Source organism: Colias philodice, chromosome 9, assembly GCF_061535455.1.
Source record: "Colias philodice isolate Cphi_HAF_F1 chromosome 9, ilColPhil1 Martin Lab GWU primary, whole genome shotgun sequence".
Lineage (NCBI taxonomy): Eukaryota > Metazoa > Arthropoda > Insecta > Lepidoptera > Pieridae > Colias > Colias philodice.
The window spans coordinates 8,730,638-8,747,498 of record NC_143094.1 but is presented as its reverse complement, the minus strand read 5'-3'; the positions used below and the strand labels follow the sequence as shown (position 1 = coordinate 8,747,498).

Here is a 16,861-nt window from a genome sequence, read left to right as displayed (position 1 = left end):
TTACATACGATTTGCGGACCCGTAAAACCCTATGACGTCAATCGGATGAGGTCGCGAGAAAAATGACATCTTCTGGAAATATGGATGGTAATTTATAACGTTATTTACACGTTTGATGGTTTGTGTGGCGGTTATTTCTTTGCATCTTACTTACTTGTTTTTTATGGATCCGTGGAAGTTTTTGAATCACGAGGGAAACCACAAAATTTAGTTACAGATTTTTATCTGAAATCATATTTCCCTAGAATCAAGGTAATTTCTAGCTAAGATAACGATTAAGTATTATGAGTAGAGTTTCCAAATGACGTAGGTAGGTATCCAGATTTAACAATGTATCTAAAAAAATTAAAAACCAAAAGCTTATACCCTCTGCCAACCAATATACCTAATATGGCTTTAAAAACTCTGTACAAACGAAAATATGAACTTATACGCTAGCTACTGTAGCCTACTAGTTAGATATTACCTAGGTATTCTGTGCTTACCTATACTTACTATTTTAATATTCATTTAACAATTAATATGGTGACAGGAAAATGTTATGAATTATTGTTATTAGAGCATTATAATCTTGTTTTAAAGGACAAGATAAATCAAATAACCGTAATTAATAATACCTAAGAAAAAAATATCCATTGTGAGGTCTATGATTCATAACAATGGATATTTTGTTTGAGAGAAAATTTAAATATAATTTATATCTGTCTTATTATTTGAACAATTTTAGACGGCAAACTATAGTAGGAAGTGCTCCATAGACTATAAAATGTTTTACCCTAAGAATAAAAAAACTCAGAACCACAAATCCTTATCTTTGTGTGACATCTAATTATATGAAAGAGGTCAAGGGAAACCCTTGAAAAAGCTCATTCTAACCTACATTTTACTTACACTTCACTATGTAAATTATACGCGTGACAAACCTTAGGATCTCGGCTCGTGCTTTTAGTAACAATTGGTTAAAATAATTTGATGTACCTAGATAATATTTGAGAAAAATCTACAATATTTTCGCATTGAATTTCTGTCGTGTGCTGTAGATACTTTTACTGTTCTTGTATAACTATAGACGGTGTAATTTTTTAGTAAAGATACTGATTTATTTTAAAATCTTATAGAATACTGTGTTTAACACAAAATAATCTTAATAAACATCATCAAGACATACAATTTAAGCGGGTTGCATCTTCGTAGAGCTTAAAGTTATAATATTATGTAGGTACCAATAACATAAATTGCAACTTTTATATTATAGAGATTATGTCTTATTCAACCATAACTACAATAAAATAGTAAATATCATTCGATTCTAGAAAAATCTATATCGTCGATGACGATCAAGTGTGCCCTTTACTGTGAAGTAAATAGAGTTATTAATCTGACACATCCACGCCTTCAGAACTAATGAATATTCACATATAAATTAGACGTTAGAAGATTTCTAGTTAACGACAAGGTCTTGGCATGAAGGAAATGTTGAGTAACTAAGCGGGCACCGGATCTGGACAACCCTGTAAATAGTTAGGAAAGAGCTTTCAAGTCGATGAGTACGCACTCTGAGAAGTGTGGAAACAATACAAGATAATTGACTCCGAGCCCTTGAGTTGACATTAACCTAGTCTGCAACACCGGATTTACGGTATTGTTATCTCATAACAATTTACAGGAAATACTTTTGGAATTTACTAAAATTCCTATGTACACGAAGAGATTTGTAATTTTGTAAATGTTTGCTCTACATCGGTTTGCAGCTAGATAGAAAGATAATATAATAAATAAAGAGAAGAGAACTTTGAATTTAAATCACATCACATTATATCTACAAATAGTAATAAAAAGAGGGCGTTTAAGCTATATTTTACGCGACTTATTATTGCATTAATGGACAAGCCTGCAATCTGGCAAGCATTGAACTTTAAATAGGTAATAATGATACCGAAGACACGATGAACATCAATAACCAAAGTTTCGTAACTCCATCGTACGACTACTGGTTATTTCTAGGGCGTTAAACTGAGTCAGTCGTCATCCGATGCGAGTGTGCCGGCGGTTGGCACCACCCACCACTCCTGCACGCAGCGGCCGCAGTCTGCCGGCTCCAACACTCGCTAGTCTCGGTGTTGCTTTGCCACGCGGCCATCGCGTAAATCCTCTTGCAACGTACACCATCCCATCATAACACGAGGATAACTCAATATACGGTACGAGTTACGTGACTCCGATGTGTTACGGTCGGCTCTATCTGTGCTTAGCGAAGTGCATTACAATAGTGGATTTCTGTGCTAAAAAGCAAAGGTTGTGTTTGCGCTGAACGAGCGAAAGCGGTCAGGTAGGCTGTGTGTTAACGAGGATCTCTCTGTATAGGTGTATTCTGGTGGTGTGTCGCAATGAAAATAAGTGGTAAAATGACGAAATCTGGTTTATAACAAACTTAGTGAACGTGCTCATACACCTGTAAAATCGAGCACACGTGCTTATGTAAACCTGAATTTGGACGACGAAAAAGTGAGTGTTCATGTTTAATTTAATAGATATATTTTGTTAAGACGTATCATCACTAAATTAAAATAAAAGGCCTATCGCCGAATGCTAATGAAATCACATGATACCAAAACGTGTATATTTAATTGTATTGACAAAACGAGTTACACACCGGCGAAATGTGAGAGGTAAATAAATCCAACGAAACTAAGAATATTTTTGGAATGTTGTCGTCAAATTAGTAATGCGTTACATCATATTAAATATTTACTTATGTGTAAAATGGAAATGATGTTCACAATGCGTTTCTTACCATATTTTCTGTGTAAGTATTACACGTGCGGAGCGTGTAGTAAACTGCATCAGCATTCAGCAGTTGTTGGATATTGGCAATTTACATAATTCAGTGTGCTGTGCTGGAACATTGCTATGTATAACCCTTTGTACACTATCTTAAGGACGAATATACAAATTGACGCGCATCAATTTTACGTTTTGAGTCTTACTACTACACGTGCACGGCTCACACACACAGCGAAATGCGAGAAACGACGAAATTATGACTAAACTGACACGACTTGATAATTGAACTTATTTTTATTGCCATGTTTTTTTTTTTTAATTTACTTTGATTTGTTTGTAACGTTGAATAGTCACAAAAGTAGATACCATTTACCTAATGTCATTGGACAGTGATTGATTGGTAAACAAGTACTTGCCAAAGTGTACTTCGAAGACGGCTACTGGAACTAATAGATGATTAGAGCTACGTGTACCAAGTTTGGGCTCATTTTGTTAGTTATGTTGAGACCTTACCTCCAGACTTGATGGAGTGACCTGCAGGTGTACTTCGAAGACGGCTACTGTAACTACTAGACGATTTGAGCTAGGTGTGCCGAGTTTGGGCTCATTTTGTTAGTTATATTGAGACCTTACCTCCGCAATTGATAAAGTGACCTGCAGGTGTACTTCGAAGACGGCAACTGGAACTAACAGACGAGTAGAGCTAGGTGTGCCGAGTTTGGGCTCGTTTTGTTAGTTATGTCGAGACCTTACCTCCGGACTTGATGGAGTGACCTGAAGGTATACTTCGAAGACTGCTACTGGAACTAATATACGAGCTGAGCTAGGTGTGCCGAGTTTGGGCTCGTTTTTTTAGTATATAATTTTGTTGTGGTATCAAATGCAAGTGGGTTTTCGAAAACTAGAAAGAAAATACTTTTATTTGGCACATACATATACTACTGATAGGTACTTGCAAATACTTTTTAAGTTCCAATATACTGAAACATTACTATAAATAAAATGTTGTGTGGTTTTATGAAACCACGGTAAAAGTGAAACTGTTCGAACGGTTCCGAACACTGCTTTGTGTAGCGCATGTCGCGTGCTGAGTAGGTATACCTACTCGGCAGCCGCGATACACGCGACATGCGCTACACGGACCAAAAAGTTTGAGACGATGTAATAAAAGTTTCACTTTAATAAAATCTATCAAAAATCTTATATCATACGTATATAATATGTATCTTTATTTATATCTAACTAGCGACCCGCCCATGCTTCGCATGGGTGCACCGTGCAATGGCACGGCCGCGGCGGCCGGCCGGTACCGCCGCAAACGCTACATCCCGCAATTTTTAAATCTGTAATATCTTCGAAAATATTCACTTAAATCATACGGTGTAAAGGGCCATATAGATCTATATTAAATGAACAATGTATTTAAGGTATTTAATTAGTTAAGAATTAATGCTGTATTGGTTAAAATCGCTTCGAAAATTAGCCATTATTTGTCGTAAAAAGTAAATGACAAAAAAAAGTAATTGTGGGTTATCCATAAGAGATAGACATATACCATCACGGACTTTTCCGTAGACTTTTTCAATGTGTACAATACTTAGTACATTATTTTGATAGAACTCGTAGGGTTCAGCCTGCGTTTGCAATGTAAGCGGAATAAATGTTATTATTTACGACATCACATTAGAAACCTCAAAAATAACAGTACTTTTCCACTATTTAATGGATGTTATTATACATATAAACCTTCCTCTTGAATCACTCTATCTATTAAAAAAAAAACCACATCAAAATCCGTTGCGTAGTTTCAAATATTTAAGCGTACAAAGGGACATAGGGACAGAGAAAGCGACTTTGTTTTATATGTACTATGTAGTGATGATAGTGATAATATAATGTATCTATCTATTTATAATATTATAAAGCCGAAGAGTTTGTTTGTTTGTTTGTTTGTTTGTTTGTTTGAACGCGCTAATCTCGGGAACTACTGGTCCGATTTGAAAAATTCTTTCGGTGTTAGATAGCCCATTTATCGAGGAAGGTTATAGGCTATATATCATCACGCTACGACCAACAAGAGAGGAGCCACGGGGGTGAAACCGCGCGGAGCGGCTAGTCTATTTATAATCAACTAGCGGTCCGCCCCGGCTTCGCCCGTGGTACATATTTCGCAATAAATATAAAACATAGCCTATGTTCTTTCTCAGGGTCTAAAGATTATCTGTGCCAAATTTCATCAAAATCGATCCAGTAGTTTATGCGTGAAAACCATACATAAAACCATACATAAGTCCGGAGGTAAGGTCTCAACGTAACTAACAAAACGAGCCCAAACTCGGCATACCTAGCTCTACTCGTCTATTAGTTCCAGTAGCCGTCTTCGAAGTACACCTTCAGGTCACTCCATCAAGTCCGGAGGTAAGGTCTCAACGTAACTAACAAAACGAGCCCAAACTCGGCATACTTAGCTCTACTCGTCTATTAGTTCCAGTAGCCGTCTTCGAAGTACACCTTCAGGTCACTCCATCAAGTCCGGAGGTAAGGTCTCAACGTAACTAACAAAACGAGCCCAAACTCGGCATACCTAGCTCTACTCGTCTATTAGTTCCAGTAGCCGTCTTCGAAGTACACCTTCAGGTCACTCCATCAAGTCCGGAGGTAAGGTCTCAACGTAACTAACAAAACGAGCCCAAACTCGGCATACCTAGCTCTACTCGTCTATTAGTTCCAGTAGCCGTCTTCGAAGTACACCTTCAGGTCACTCCATCAAGTCCGGAGGTAAGGTCTCAACATAACTAACAAAACGAGCCCAAACTCGGCATACCTAGCTCTACTCGTCTATTAGTTCCAGTAGCCGTCTTCGAAGTACACCTTCAGGTCACTCCATCAAGTCCGGAGGTAAGGTCTCAACATAACTAACAAAACGAGCCCAAACTCGGCATACCTAGCTCTAATCGTTTATTAGTTCCAGTAGCCGTCTTCGAAGTACACCTTCAGGTCACTCCATCAAGTCCGGAGGTAAGGTCTCAACATAACTAACAAAACGAGCCCAAACTCGGCATACCTAGCTCTACTCGTCTATTAGTTCCAGTAGCCGTCTTCGAAGTACACCTTCAGGTCACTCCATCAAGTCCGGAGGTAAGGTCTCAACTCTCAACATAACTAACAAAACGAGCCCAAACTCGGCATACCTAGCTCTAATCGTTTATTAGTTCCAGTAGCAGTCTTCGAAGTACACGTTCAGGTTACTCCATCAAGTCAGAAACTAAATATGAAATTTATAATCCCATAAGTATAAAATCTATAAATAAAATAAATGCGTGAAGGATCAAGTTTATTAGGTGAAATATTTTGTATTCGTACAGTGATCTTTTCGTAAACGAGGAGCTGCTTACAAGCGTCACAGTGTCTACTCACAACGGCGGCTGAGCGCAGACTAAATTACTTAAATATTTCATTACAAATTGTGTTGCAATAATTCAAGGTAGTGACAAATAAAATAACCCTTATTTCAATGCAATAAGTATCACGCGTTACAGCTAAATATGTGAAAAAATAAGATTTGATTTTAATTTTTTTCTCAGCCTATTTGTAACATTTTGATAGTTTTATCTAGTACCTTTTTGAGTTAGACATGTCTACTTACTTAAAATATTTTTAAATAAATCAATTTGTTTTATTAAATACAAGAAAAATGTTCGTTTATTCAGCACGATATTGTCAATTTTGGGTGAAGAGGCAACGGAAATTATTTTTTTCAATATTATAAACCAAAATTTTCGACTTAAAATATAGTACCATTTAAAGATTAAGGAGTAATCTATTTATGATAATTATTAGTTAAATTTGGTTTTGTACTATTTCGCCGCAAAATGCACCGAAAAACTGCGTATTTTTGTCAGATTCGTAAACGCGTCCTTAATACCGTCTGATTTAATAAAGGGATATTGTAATCTTATTGCTAAATAGCAGTATTCATAGTTGGTACGTAGGTATACACGTAGTACCTACGTACCCAGATGTAGATAATCATACTACAATTTAGGTTGTAAAATCCTTTGAATTGTGATGTAAATAGTTTCGTTCTTTTTTTGGCATCTTTCCAGCTGTACCTATTTGCATTTGTTTACAAATATTTGGAGCAGTAACGAGATATAGCAGTCATTAAATGAGAAGTACCATTTACTTTATAGATGTAAATAAGGAAACTAGGCCACTTTTAAAAGTGGAATTAGGCAACTAAGTAGGTAATACTATTTTTAGTATCTGAGTAATAGTGTAATCATAATATGGTCTATTCTCTTAGATTTTCATTGAAATCGGTTGAACATTACAAACATATTCGTTATTATTGGTTTCATACAATTGACGAATGTAGTAAATTAAGTACTTTCGCAATTTCGGCGGAAGAGGCGGGGAAAGTTGGTCGAATATCGCGGTAGAGCCATAAGTGACGAGAGGTATTTGTTGCAGAGTATGTACTTAAGTGAGTAAACAATCCTGAACGATGACTAACATAATGTCGCGACTCTTGACGTTCGTGAAGCTCATTCACATTGAGATTGTAAACGGTATGATGATTGGAATCTGTATGTTCTGAAATAAGAAAAAATGCGCATTCGTGACTTGCTCCTTTCCTTTTACTGTTTTAAGAAAGATAACATTTATTCCTCTGAGATTTATTATTCTATATTTAGCTTCTTGTAAATCCTGTACAGCTATTCCATCTTACCTACATTCTTAGTAGACTAAAATACAAGGATACCTTTGTTTTGGATAATGTGAGTGTAAAATAAATGTTAGATAAATTTATCACTGTTAAGGGCAGAAGAAGCTTGAAAAAGGTGTCTTATTTTTAGAGATCGACGACCATATAATTTTTTAAATAATAGAAAAAAATCGATCAAGAAGCGGGATTCGAACCCTCGTCTTCGTCATTCGGGCGATAGATGACAGCTAAGTACCTACTTAACGACAATCCTACCATCTTTTTGTGACATATTAAATAACATTAGATATGAAAACAGACAACACATTTCGGTAATGAGGTAAGCTTGATGTATAATGACGAACATACGATATTGTATATTGCGAAACCAGAAGTGTTGAGAGTGCAAAACGTGAGCATGAGCCGAGATTTCGGTCGAAGAACGAGGTCAGGAAACTTCGTTATGCAGTCCAAATACTTCCGCCACATATGAAATTATAAACAAATTTTAGAAATTAATAACAATTAGGTATATGCCATATGGAATATTTATGCTAGTAAAGAAACATTATCATCTTATGACAAGCAGTTGCTTTATGAAGCGTAACCATACAATAAGTATATAAAGGTAAGATGAAGTAAGATGCCGACAAATGAATTATAATTGACTTGTATATATAACCCTAAAAGTATAGTCATAATACTCTTAATCTTTTTAAAATTATTCGTGGTCTCATTTCCCAGATGGCACTGGTATTATTGAAAAAATATAATTTATATAGGTAAAAATAAAAAAAATAAATAAAAATCGTTTATTTAGTACTAAGTAATACATAACACAATACAATTTGAACTCGACGATCGCCTCAACTAGGTATAAACCTGTGCTAGAGGCGACCGACGCCTTCCACACAAGACATAGCCAGTATAGTAAATTACAAAACAGTAAAAAAATTTATATAGGTATTATGTATTAAGGTAACATTAATAATAGAGTCCCTTTTAGTCTATTATATATATTTTATTTGGATACATATATAGACAATAAACGTGATGAGATCTATATGTTATAACCTTGAAATAACCTTCATTACACATTATCATTAAATCATTCAACAAAAGCAAATAAATTTATAAAACAGCAGCTTGTCAGGAAAACATGAGAATTGAGGAAATAAATGTCATAAAATTATTATTGTGCGTTTCACGAGAGAGTTCCCCTGCCGTTATGTTGGCATACCTGACTGTCAAAAACGTCAAAGAGCTAAGAAGCGTTACAGAGTTGTCGAGGTTTTCCGAAATTTATAAATGTTTTAGAGATTGGCATCATGCCGCATACGCTTAGAAGTGGTGAAAGAGAAATGGCTCTGTAACGCTTCTAAGCTCTTTGACGTTTTTGACAGTCAGGTATGCCAACATAACGGCAGGGGAACTCTCTCGTGAAACGCACTATATATGGTCTGGGAGCCAGCAGCAGATTTTATGACCAAGTTCCTCTCAAGCGGTAATTAGTAAAATGCATCAAAGTATAGTATTATGAAGCCTCGTGAACGTCAGCTGGAGCTCGGTTGGGGGGAAGAGCGGTTGTAGCCTCCCGTATCAGCTGACGGTTTTTCCACCAAGATACAGCCAGCTGACATATATATTTATCCACAGTTACATATAAGCTATCATCAGGTAAATTTTTGTTTGAGAGGAAATAACGGAAAATAAATTTTTCTTTAAATTTAACTTTCATGTTCGAGACACCAGCTGACGTATAATACACCATGTTGTAACCAGCTGACTATTTTTTTTCGTTGAGATATTGGGTTAGCTACAATTTGACAAATTTTTAGCTGAGAGGAAATGAATGAATGAATGTATTTTTTTTCCTATGTGCGTGGGAGGCTACAACCGCTCACCCCCCCAACCGAGCGCCAGCTGACGTTCACGAGGCTTTATAATACTATACTCTCATGCGTCTGACGAATTATCTCTTGAGAGGAAATAGTTAACCAAATTTGCACCTGGCTCCCTAACCAATAGTCCTTTTCACCTATGATGATTCCTGTGACACTTCATCGTGTTCCGAATTACGTATTTTATGTTTAAAACGCCAAAATAATTTTAGTGCATAATATTTTTATTTTATGGCGGCATTATTGCCAAAAATATAAAAATGAAACATCTTAAGTTTATAAATCAAAAACAGAATTGTTTAGTTTAATATAATGAAAAATAAAATAAAATAACACAAAAATATAATACCTACGCAATTCGTGTACATGAAATGGATCGTTGAAAAATCATAGAGTTGGAAAATCATATATAATCGGCGCCCATCTTGTAATCGTTTGTCAATCGATTCAATCGTCTGTACGAGTGCGTCAGCCTTGTATACAAGTTGCATTTTTATATTGATACTTCACGTGGTATTCTGTTATTGTTACTAATTGTTATTGTTGACTTTTTGTTGCTGTTGTTTGCTAAGTTTCCTTAGTTAATTGTTGGCGAAATGCCGAAAAAACTAATTTTGGTACTTTATTCAAATCGATTTCATTTCCATATAAAATATTATCGATTATCGGAAACAATTGATATGATTTCAGTAAAGACATCTCTACACGTGTCAAAAATCAATGTGTCACAGAAATCATCTTAGGTGGAAAGGACTATAGATGTGGTCTCTGAAATGACATTTTGAATTATTGTCTTGTAAATTTGCGAGAGATTGTTGTGTGCACTTCAAAATTCGTTATTTTATGATTATCCAGTGCTTATATGATTATAATCGTTATTTGATATCTCATAAAGTGTATTTATAGAACACTTGTTGCAGATAACATATTTTCTAATATACCGATGCCTTAAATATTATCATAACATAGAGCTACACTAAAAATTACATTTACGTTCCCAATTACATAGAGTGAAACACTTTAATTGATTTTTTAGCCTCTCAACTTTTATAGAAGGTATTTGTATTCATGAATCTTCAAAACTCAAACTTCTTTTCTATAAATTATTATAGTGTTATCTAATTCAAGTGTAAAGAATTTCAAAGATACAAGTAAATTAGGTTAATGATTAACGAATTAAACATTTCGGTGCAGTTTTAAATTAAATGCGCATTAAAAGCCGATAGGAACTTAAAATTTCAAATAAATAATCTACGAAGATAAAAGTATGTGAAAGTGCTACTAAATATAGTTGAAGTGTTGATAAGATATGAACCAGGATCCGGACGTGAAGCGATATCTTTTGACTGGCCCACTGCGATGAGCTTTATAGTCAGAAATGATAGAATTAGGGTTCCGTTTGCGACTGAAACTCGCTAAAACTTTTAATTTATTAGTACTTTATTGAAATCGTGAAAAAAAGCAAAAACAGCAATAGTATGATTAATCTATACGTCTATTAGAAGAACCTGTTCTTGGTACCTTACCTTCTGGTAAAAGTGTGCCTTTTTTTTAACGTGAAATGACAGACAATAAATGGCGTAAATCTGTACACTTATGCAATATTAAAAAGAAAAAATATAATACATAGGTATATGTACTTCATCGATTCATCGGTTGTCTAATTAGTTAGACACACGGGTTAGTTGAATGGATGGAATAATTATTATAAGCTGTGTACTGTAATATTATACAAAGTTAATTTAAATACAATGCAAATAATCTGAAGAATATTTTATGTGAACTATTTTTTTAGTTGACTCGCACTTAACCAATTTTTGTTAAGCGTAGGGTCAAACGTTATCACTCCGGAATCGCAGCAGCCTTAACCCAACTGAGTGGACGATCGTCAAATACGAAATCGATAATAAATGCATTGAGAGACAGCAAAATAACAATATCGGGTTTTTACGGGCTTAGCAATATGTAGCAATTATGCTACATGTTTCATGGTCACTAGGAAATATTATAGAGTTAAATGGACTTAGACAAAAAATATTGATGTGAGATTAAAGCGCATTAAAGACATTAATTGGATAGATATACGCACGGGATACGCTATAATTATTATTTTGTTGTCGTCAATTGTCTGGAGATTTTGAACATTAACGTCAACGTCGACGTCATTACCAATCTAGATTATCAAATAATTCGAAATAGGTTGGTTATAAAAGCTCAAATACATTATACAGTTACGGAAGCAAAAGGTAAAAATATGTGACCCTCAATAACATTAGCAAAAACTGTGTCATGGCAGCAATAAAGGAAAGGATAGGGCCGGGAATTTGGGGAATGTAGCATTTATATGGGAACGAAATAGGACTTAAAAAGGGCAAGGGTCGGCATGGGCAGAGTTTCTATTGAAGTTGTATGTCCTCTATAGATCTTCAATTGGCGCATGTTTTGTACAATGTCCTCAAAAATTGCAAGACGTTTGAAGGATCGTCTGCCTTTTATTAGTTAGCACACAACATATTAATTACTATTGTTTAAAATCATTGCCTTGAATGTTTCATGATCGACAGCTGATTACAAATTAAAATAAGCTATGACAGTAACCGCTCATGTTTAACTCGTATTGTTTGCCTTTTGTTTCGCACTGATGCAGATTTGCATGCGATTTGTTATTGCTAGTGTAATAATAGAAATATATGCGAGTTTGTTTTCATTTACTGTAACGTAAACCGCTCAAAGATAATGCGATACCAACTACTGCTGTTCAAAACCCATTAATAGCTGTAGGTAAGTCATACCAGTGAAAATGAAATACAATTTATTTGTTAATTTACTGGTATAAATAATTTATCCTCATTTCCTTCTGATTCACAAATCAACATATAACTATTTGCATGATTTTATAAGTTGCCACCTCATTACATATTTTTAAATATAAGGAATCATTCACAAGTAAGGGGATATAGGAATGACTGCATTGCAGACTTAAATCAGACTAAGAATAATTCTGTTTTAACAAAAACTAAAAACCGCCTTCAAATTGTCATAACAAGATCAAATTTAATTAGTACGTAACTATCAAATACTAATGAAGAGTACCTTCGATTTTGACAGGATTCCATGATCAGATCCTGACCTGATGATCACGGAACCAACTATAGGAAGTATGCTCTTTCAACCAAAACATGAATTTTCGAAATCGTTCCAGGCGTCTTAGAGAAATCGGGGAACATACGTATAATAAAGTATTTCGACGCATTGATAACCTCCTCCTTCTTGGAAGTCGGTTAAAAACGAATATTGCGTAGCCATATATTTACTATGTGTAATGTGTATATATCCTTAAAAAAATATGGGCAAGTAGGTAATATATTTTTAACTGTTGCGATTGTGCTCTACACTTGTCTTGAAACTGAAAGTAAAAATAAAGTAAATGAGACGAGTAAGATTATTTTTAAATAAAAAAAATTAATAAAAGTCTAAATAGTCGCTTTAAAAATGTCTACTTATAGAATTAGATGAATCACGTGTGAATTAATGAATTTACTTGGAAAACAGGTTTGGGAAATGTAGAGTTTAGCCGTTTAATTTAAAAATCATAATAATATGTGTAAAATATTACAAACCATAATATTATCATAATTTACAAATTTAATAGCATTTTACCCATTAAATGAAGCCGAAATAAAAATTATGAATTAATTTACATTTGCACGAATTTAGTGACCAAATTAACTAATTTGATGTTCTTGGCAAATAGGTATATATGTTATATATATTAAATCTGATCAAACCCGTGTATACTAACTAGCTAATAAGCAAGTTGCTTCTAATATTATTGTTTGATTTTTACAAACATTTGATTTTTAATATCTCACGTGTTCTGACGCCAAAAAACACAGAAGTTACAAGTTGCTTTCCAGAAAGTTCTTAACAACAATTCGGAAAAGAATGTTTATTCACAAATAGGTCTGTATATCTCTAATCGGTCACTGATAAGCTGATTACCGAATACATAACGAGTACCTACGTCGTTAGATATGCCACTGGCAATCGATTGATCTCGGACATAATGTTTGAAGTATTCACCTAGGAGCAACTTTAATGCTCTAAGCCTAGGAGTGAAACTGGTCCGCTAAGAAAATGCGAATTGGCGGTATTTTCCAATGCTTACGCTCCGCTCGGGTGGTTTCGGTACCTCTGCCAGTGAAAACAAAACGTCACAAGAGCGATTGGAGGCGGCGCGCGACGGAGCTGGGAGCCGGTCGAGGCAGGCTATTGTGTATTAGTGTGCCGGCAGCTGGCGACTGGCAGCCCGTCGCGGACTGACGCGCGCAGCGAACGTCTCGCAATTGTGTCGATTTCACCTCCAGCTATAAACAAATCATATAACAGAAACCTACCACGCGAATATAACGTATCACTTAGTCAATATTTTTATTCGAAATCTAGAGGGTTGCAGTGAATTAGATACCGCAATAATCGTGCTGGGTTAAAAGGTGTATTTTAGTGTTCTGTGTTACGAGTGAAAGGTGATCTCTTGCGGTTTTGTGATTTTGTGACTGTGTTGTGACCAATTGGCACTATTTAATTGGCAGTGAGGTCCGATATCCACGCATCTCGGGGCATGTAAGATGACTTAAGCTCATCGGAGCTGGTCCGGTACAGCGAGGCGGAGCCTTTTATTTCTTCAGCTGATCGTACATGATCGTTTAGTGTAGGTAACGGTCATTTTATAATTTTGCCGCTCTAATAAAATGTTTAAATCCAGTATCGTTTGAAATCAACTGTATCAATCAATTTACTTGACTTGAAGTCTGGTCAGACATGTGGTCAGACGCAAACGCATATCTCCATAAATGAACATGCGCTCTATAATTTAGTCAAATTTAATTTCAAATAGATGTTTAATTTTATCTTTAATTCAGGTCAAGCATAAAATATATACAAGCGTAAATATAATTCACGCTTAAAAAACCTTCGTCAAAACTTACCTTAGAATAATTAGAATTGTTAGAGATAACAAGTCACAAGCGACACTCAGGTAGGCTTCTTTAGACCGCATTTCTCTTTGAACCTTGGCAGTTAAAAATGGAAGAGGATGTTGGAGACTGGAGTTAGCGCGAAATTGGATAATCCAATTTAATATTGAAATGTGAAATTGGGTTTCTCATTTCTGGATCCATTTTACTTTAAATAATACAAGGAGACCGATGGGATGGATGGAATGATATGAGCTGGCATGTTATAGTTATGCAGGGATATTTTTATCTGCCATTAGTCAGAAATGACGCTGCGTCTCTGTGGTTGATGTAACCACAGCACAGAATGGAAACATCAAACACCTAATTATTTATTGCCTGGATTATTCAATATTAGCCATAGAATGTCAAAGAATTAATTTGCACATGAAGGTTACTATTTTAACGCTTAATATAGTTACTAATTAGCAATTAGTACTATCTTTGATAAATGGCAAATGCATGCATCACTGATATGACACTGAACATAATACCTAATGGCTAATATGATTATGATACACTTGAAACGTACATTAATATTTATAAATTTACATTTAAACAATATATTTTATATATAAAAAAATCGTTAATAAAATCAAGAACCTATGCTTTGCTTTAAGCGCCATTTGCTTTAACCATTGATTAAACAAGATAAGAAAATTAAATAACTGAAAAAGCAAAGTAAAATTCTTATTCACACTTCCTTTTATTTATTTTTCATTCCCATAATATCACTCGTCAATATCGAGATGGATAATTTTTTTATGAATGAGATTATGCACTAGGTATTAAGGTAAAGATAGAAGATGGAATTTGGCGCCGAAGATTTGATGTTATGACTCTTATGAATATAATATCACTTATCAAGATGCACACGTCACTTGAAAAAGCAAAACCTCCTCTCTCATACAATCGGATATAAAATCCACAACAGTATATTTTTGGTACCTCATAAAAATAATTAGACAAAAATTATATAAAAAAATAATAATAATTACGCAATGGCTATATCAACGAGTAGTACAAGTATTTACTTATTGTCAATAAACATTTCTTACTATGTCGAAACCGGTCGACTATATTTATTCGGCCGTCAAAAAAATGAAGCTAAAAGTAGGACACTTGAGTCTTATGATTTTACCGTAAAGATTTGGCGTTAACTTTCATTCTTCGTTTATTAATTGCCGTAAAATAATAACGATAACTGCCATTCAATTATAACAATATAAATATAACCACGATACAAAAGACAAAAGTAAAAGTTTCGAAAGAGTTCTCAGTCTGATAGGTAATATTTTATGTAAAAAATATAATTATATACTAGCGGTCCGCCCCGGCTTCGCCCGTGGTACCTACTGTTTAAACTATCCTATCTCTCAAGTTGGATCGAACTGCACATGGTGTGCGAATTTTATTATAATCGGTTAAGTTATCCTCAATGGAGGAGTCCATTGAGGACAAACATTGTGACACGAGATTTATATACCTATATATTAAGATAATTGAATGTATTTGAAAATTGAACGGATAGCTAATTAAGATAAAATTAATAAACATCCGAATATATAATTTAAACTGATCAAGAATAAACTATTTTTTTTAATAATATCGATATGCAACTAACTAATACTTAGTTGCATAGCAACATACACACACTGTTTCTTAGAGCTTTTGGTTTAATGCTCTAAGCACTGTTTAATTGTTTACCCGAATATAATGCTCTAAGCACTGTTTAATTGTTTACCCGAATATAAATAAAACCTATAAGGTCAAGTGTAAATCTGTATAATCAGGTGTTATAATTCATCTCAAAGAAAATGGTCAAAAATGAATAGTAAATTCTAATAAAGGTCAAATTATCACGTTAAATTAATATCAAATTACATATTTTGAATAATATTTCAAAAGGAAGAAAAGGTGACTTCTACGGGAAGTGGGAAAAGTCGTTTTCATACAAAAACAATAAACGTGCATTTGTGTTATTCTCATCAAGATCTTTTTTTAATTTTTGGGCGGCGACGAAAACTAATGAAAAATAAAAGAACGTACTTACATATTTATCAAAATATAATATTATAGAATCACTATCTACCAAGTACACATCATCAAAATCTGTTTAGTGGTTTACCCGTAAAAGAGGACCAAACATACACACTGGCTGTATCATCCTCACAAACTTTTATTATATTAGTGAGATAAGATAAGATTATCATTAATCTTAAGCCAAACATATAAACATACAAAATTACCAATTAAATATATTATGTTTTATAAATTAGACTAAACACACAAACATTGCATTTTATTGTGCTTTTTTTCATGTATATCCGTATCATTGTATCTATAAGATCATCAATTTTCTTGACAATAATTTTATTTTATACAAATGTATTCTTACCTTACCCTTCAAGTTAAATATTATATAATATTATCTACATTCTACATACGTATTT

General features: G+C 34.3%; 1 protein-coding gene across 4 annotated transcripts in view; it reads left to right on the top strand.

The window, feature by feature from the left end:
* Positions 1-2,029: 2,029 nt before the first annotated feature.
* The window catches only part of inaE (inactivation no afterpotential E), a 50,360-nt gene continuing 35,528 nt past the window's right edge, over positions 2,030-16,861 (top strand). The window contains exon 1 of one of the 4 annotated variants that reach the window (XM_089698606.1): positions 2,030-2,505. The gene's annotated coding sequence lies outside the window, so the exon portion shown is untranslated. Of the gene's footprint in view, positions 2,506-13,666; positions 14,109-16,861 lie in introns of those variants that run through there. The other 3 variants (XM_089698609.1, XM_089698607.1, XM_089698608.1) reach the window with 3 other exon arrangements.